The sequence below is a fragment of the Callospermophilus lateralis genome, unplaced genomic scaffold (assembly GCF_048772815.1).
Source record: "Callospermophilus lateralis isolate mCalLat2 unplaced genomic scaffold, mCalLat2.hap1 Scaffold_73, whole genome shotgun sequence".
NCBI lineage: Eukaryota > Metazoa > Chordata > Mammalia > Rodentia > Sciuridae > Callospermophilus > Callospermophilus lateralis.
The window spans coordinates 216285-222497 of record NW_027515346.1 but is presented as its reverse complement, the minus strand read 5'-3'; the positions used below and the strand labels follow the sequence as shown (position 1 = coordinate 222497).

At 30.3% G+C, this 6213-nt stretch overlaps 1 pseudogene; it reads right to left on the bottom strand.

Annotated features, from left to right (window-relative positions):
- Positions 1 to 1562: 1562 nt before the first annotated feature.
- Positions 1563 to 2330, bottom strand: LOC143389382 (protein SET-like; annotated as a pseudogene).
- Between the last annotated feature and the right edge of the window lie 3883 nt (positions 2331 to 6213).

Below are 6213 nucleotides of genomic sequence, written 5' to 3'. Positions count from 1 at the left end.
AACAGCAACCACAACAGCAATGAAGCAGAGAAAAAATCATATTCCAGACTAATGATACAACTTTTTTCATTGTAGATAAAATTTTCAAGTAATTAATCTCGCTTTTGCTTTACTATTAAATAAATTTTTTGATGAGAAATCATCTAGCTTCCAGGGTTTTACACATCATATCAGTTTATTTGCTGATTCAAGGATATTTGGACTTCTGTAACTTTATTTCTTGCTATAAAGTAAAATATTAAAACTTGACTTGTGAGTGGTTAAAATTCTGTAAAAACACCTCCTCAAGAGAATGAGTTTTTCCACAGAATGTTGTTTCAAAAAATAAATACTATTGTTGAAATACAGAAATCTTTTTGTTTTATTGTAGTAGAGTGATGTTTTTCTTACAACAATCATTATTTCGAATATTAGTCAAAATGATTCTAAAACTGTGGTAAAATAATAAAAGAAAGAAGAATAGCAAACTAACAATGATAAAGTTCCAAAAGGAGAAACTAAAAGTTGTCAAAGGGGAAATATTAACTAAAATTGCTAAAAGAAAAGAAAATATATTGACAAAATAATGTCACTTTAAAATATCACAGTAAAATGAATGACAGATAGGTTTCAATTTAATGACTGATTGGTGACCTATATGAAATAGATTGATTTTCCCAGTCTCACTTTAATAGAAAATGATCCATAGTCCAAGAGAAGAATAAAATCTAAGTTAAAGAAAACTTTACTCAAAAAATACTTCACAAGGTTTTTCCATTGAACTAGCTGTAAAGTTTCTTAGAAATATTTCAATTTATAAGACAGGAAAAAATAAATAGGTTATTTTTGAGACAAATTATTGTTAATGATAGATTAAGCTATAAATAAAAACTATTACTGAACTTTTGTGTTAATTAGAATGACTTTAGATATTTCAGAATCACCTTATGGCTTATAATATTCTAAGTTACTAGATAAGAATTCACCATTAAGTACAATAGAGCTATAATTTTAATTCCTTTTGCTTTAAAAAAAGTTTACTATCAGTGGTATAATTGTAAAGTAGATGGTTTCAGAAAACTGAGTAGGTACTATCAACCTTCAACATCTCTGAGCCGAATATACAGAGAAAAGAAGGAAAAGCTAGAATTCTGTGCTTTCCCCTACACTGGGCCAAGCACCCTCCACTTCCAGCAGAGTGAAGAGACCAGAAGGTTCCTGCCAACCTTCAGCATGGTGATGTGGATTCCATACAGTTTTGGGGTTTTGTTTGGAGACAGGAAGGTATAAAAATGAATTTCGATCTGAAGGGTGTAGAGGTTCTTTTCCCATTGTACTCTGCTCAAGGCATTTTCACCCCAAATCAATTGAGAACCATGATTTGAGAAATGAGACTTCAAGGACAGGGAGACACAGTAAAAGAAGTAGTGAGGGGGAAAATAGACTGCAACTTGCTCTAGGGACTGAATTGAAAGAGAGAGAGAGAGAGAAAAGAAGAAGAAGAAGAAGAAGAAGAAGAAGAAGAAGAAGAAGAAGAAGAAGAAGAAGAAGAAGAAGGAGAAGTTTGAAATCCATGTGTTTACTTAATCATCTTCTTCATTCTCCTCCCCCTCCTCCTCTTCCTCCTCCTCCTTCTTCCCCAGACTCATCATCTATATCAGGAACCCAGAAGAACTGCAACAGATTTGGCCATATATCATTTTTGATGACCTCTCCTAAGTCATCTGCACATGCATCAGAAAGGTCAATAAACCAGGTAAAGAAGGGATCTGGTTCTTCATGCTGTGTCTTCCCGCTGGCTTTATTATGCACTTGACTTGAATGTTGTTTCAAATCCTTTCCAGTTGATTTTTTTTTTAATTTCAGTGACTTTGAACATGGATCACATTCTCATTCAGATGAAATTCTTTGGAGAGAATTTTTATTTTCCAAGTAAGGATTTTCATCAAGATAAAAATCTATACTGTAACTTGATTTGATATCTTCAAATTCTTTCACTTAAGCTCAGGTCAAATACAACACCTCTTCATCTTCCTCCCAACGAATTGCAGACACTTATGGATGATTGACAAATGTGACCCCAAAATTTGGGATTTTAGCGATCAATTCTGACCTTTTCTGAAAAAATGGTTGGTGACATTTGCTATATTTTTGTTCTACTTTCAATATCTCCTCACTGACCTGTTCATTAAGTCTATTTCATTTTGTTCTTCATCAATATACTCAGTTGCTTCTTCCTTTTATTTTTCACTTTTCAGCAAGCCCATAGAGGTGGATAAAGCCTTATGCTTTGAAGCAGGAGGCAGTTTCGGATTCTTACTTTGATAATGGAGTGAAGATTTGGGGGCCATTCTGTGAAGAATTCTAGGAGCAGACCCATGGATCTCCCACGTCACCAAGGAGAAGAACAAAAAGAGAGGTAAAAAATATTTTAAAATATCTTATTAAAAAGAACATGAACATGAAGTAAAAGTTGTTCAATATTTATGACATAAAAATATTCATAAAAGAAAATATTTGCCCAACACACTCAGTTTAAGGGGAAAATCTTTCCTCTTTATTAGTAAATCCTTGAATCTAATTGCATTCCTGATCCTATTCTCTGCCCTTCCTAGTCATATATAAACTTTTTCCATATTTTTGCTATTTCCTTAGGTATGTAAGTATCTATAGATACTGTAACTTTGTTTTTTCACATTTTAAAATATTTGCTGGGCTGGGGATCACTTTTTAACACACAATAAAAGTAATTTTACATATTTCAACATAGTAGTTTTGTTACCATATTTGTGTTTGAATTTATTTTTAAATAACTTATTTTCCATTTATGAGAGTATTTTCAATTAATTAATTAATTAATTGTTTCAGTGCTACAGATTGAACCTAGACATTCACACATCCTAAGCATACACTCTACTACTGAGCTATACCCTGGCCTTAAAACAGTTATTTTTTAATATTTTTCCCAATTAATGGCTGATCATCATATATAGTGTTTTGGATTAAAGATAGTTCTAAATTTTAAACTTTTTTACATTACTATTTATAATTTCATGACCTGGTTATTGATTATTAATGTATACTCACAAATGAAGCTTTAATTTTTAGCAAAATAGTCTTTTGATAACAAAAACTGTGTTGATTTAATAGGTAAATTTCATTACATATGCGTTTTCATGTGCATTAACATGATCTGATGATCCATTTATTTGAATGTATTTTTTAATTTTGATTTTTTTTTCTCAAAAAGGATATGTGTAACTCTCATTAGAAATGTAGGCTTGGATTGTGGCTCAGTGGTAAAGTGCTTGCCTAGCATGTGTGAGGCACTGGGTTTGATTCTTAGCATCATATTAAAAAAAATAAAGATATTGAGTCCATCTTCAGTTAATTTTTTAAAAATGTAGCCTGAATTTTAACCTGTACTACTCTAATGAGTGGCTACAAATCATGTTCCCAAAGTATTAATTTTGTTATAGGTGTATATACAATCTAATTTTCATTAAAAATGTTTAAAGAACAAAATAAATAAGAAAAAAATACAAAAGCAGAACATAATGAGCCTCTGTATACCTTCCAAAATAATTATGACATTATTTGAATTGCAGAAGTCACCCCCCTGATCTTTCTGAGTCGAAAGATAACTGCTATCATCAATTCTGAAGTAAAAGTTATTTTGAAAGTATGTGGAACCATTGCCAAACCATTTGAAAATGCTCACTAACTGAAAAAATGATATAATTTAATTTATTTATATTTTTTTATGTCACCATATATTTTATCAGAAAGCATGTACTCACTTTTTCCTTAAAAGGCATTAAATAGAGTTCATCAAAAAATAATAAATAAGTAAACAAATAAATAATGTATATGTAATCATACAGATGGAAAATATTATGTATTATTTATCTGACTTACTGTGTTTACATTATTTTATCCATATAGCATAAACTTGTATTTTTTGTCATTATTCATTACTATACAATTCTTTGCAATTTTCTTATTTATTTTTCATGCTGAAGACCTTTTTGTGAGGTTTCAGCTTTTGTCTATTACAAATACTTTTGTTCAATATATCTATGTATTTTGTGAATATGTGAGTAATTTCATGTTGAAGATATATATGAGGGATTAGGTTTTTAGAATTATATGGATTGGCATACTTAAAAAAGTTTTCAAAAGTGATTGACAGCATATGTCATTTCAATTTTTAATTTTTTTTCTTCTGTGTTAGGTTTGCAGTGCTATTTTATTGTGGTTAATTCCACCTTCTTGTTCCTTAGTGAGACTGACCATCTTCTCAAGAGCTTACTAGACAATTTGGATTCCTTGATAATGTGAAGTACCTACTCAAAATCTTCTCTAAAACTAGGTGTGGTGGCAGATGCCTGTAATTCTAGTGAGTTGGGAGGCTAGGGCAGGAGGATCAAAAGTTGGAGGTCAAAGTTCACAATTTAGTGAGACCCTGTCTCTAAACACTTTTGTTTTAATTTCAATGTATTTAGAGTCAGAATCTTTCTGATTTTCTTAGCCTCACTAAATTGCTGAGGCTGGTTTTGAATTCTCAATCCTCCTGCCTCAACCCCCAAAGCCACCAAGTCACAGGCATGCACCACTGGGCTGTTCCTCAAAGCAAAATTTTTCAAAAGAGCCTGGAGGAGTAGTTAAATGGTAAAGCACCTCTGAGTTTAATCCTCAGTACCACAATAATTAAATGAATAAAATATATAATATCTTCCCCATGTTTTTTAATAGGTTCCCTTTTTCTTATTAGTGACTAGAATTATAAGTATATATCTCTATGTCTAATTAACTATCTATATTTGTATAATTATACATATTTATATCATATATAAGTATCTTGAGACATGTATCTTCTGCAAGTTTCTTGTATATTGTGAATACATTTTTTGATTGCATTTGCAGTCTTTTATAGGTGAACTTTGACCTAATTTCTTAGTTTTAATGAAGTCTAATTCATTTATGTTTTCTTTATTGTTAGTACTTTCTGCATCCTGTTTAAGAAAGATTTTTGTCACTCTCAGCATCATACAGATAGTCTCCTAGGTTGTTATTAGAGGTTTTTATTTTTTTATCTTTCACATGTATCTCTACAGCAAGATGTCAGTTAAAACTAGCATTCACAGTTTCCATATTCAGATTAAATTGAACTAGTATCATTAATTAAAATATTTGTGTTTTTTTTTTCTAATGGAAATGACCTGATGTGCAGATCACCTATTCCTGTAAATCAGGTCTGCAAGTTTGCTTGCTACTTCTATACTTTCTCTTTGGCTCAACAAGTCTAATTACATTTACATCAAGGTCATACTGTTTATCTCTGGCTTTATTAAGAATCTTATTTCCCATTAGTTTATATCCAATAAATTCATTCCGGATTTTCTGAGTTTCTGTGTTGCCATATTTGTTTAGAATTAGCCTGCACAATATTTTCTTATTCTACTTTTCCACAGATTGACCTGTCAGGATTTTATTTGGAACTGCATTGAATCTATAGTATAATTACAACAGAAACTGACACAAAACATGATGTGAAATATTCTTCCACTTATTTTTGTTTCTAAGATTTTTTTTCTCAGAAATTTTAGAAGATTTTTCTCTTTTTTTGTTATTATTTTTGTTTTTGCTTTTTTGTACTGAAGATTGAACATAGGGAAGCACTCAACCACTGAGTCATTTCCCAGTCCTTTTTTTATTTTGTAATTTTATTTTGAGGCAGGTTGTCACTAGGCTGGTTAGGACCTAGTAAATTTCTGAGGCTGACCTCCTGCTATAATCCTCCTGTCTCAGCCTCTCTAATCACTGAGATTATAGACATGCATCTCTGCACCCAATTTAGAAGTTTTTTTTTTTTAAGTTTAGCATTATTAATTACTATAACAACTATAACAGATAAGTAAACAAATAATAGAACAATTATAAAAATTACAAAATATTTAATAGTATTTTTAAATGTTATTTTAAAATTTATATTCTACTTTCAGTGATCATGAAGGAATTAAAATTTTTATAATTTTATATCTTGCAATTTATCCAAATTCAGCTATTAATTTTATTATTTATAAATTTGTTACCTATTCAAATGAAAAAGTTCTATTTCTTATAATATCATACCTTTTAGTTATTAATCTTTATTTTTTTGAATCCTTGAAGTTATTAGAATTGAAGTGTGATATTAGGTAAGAAAAAAGGTAAAAAATTTCCAAATATGTG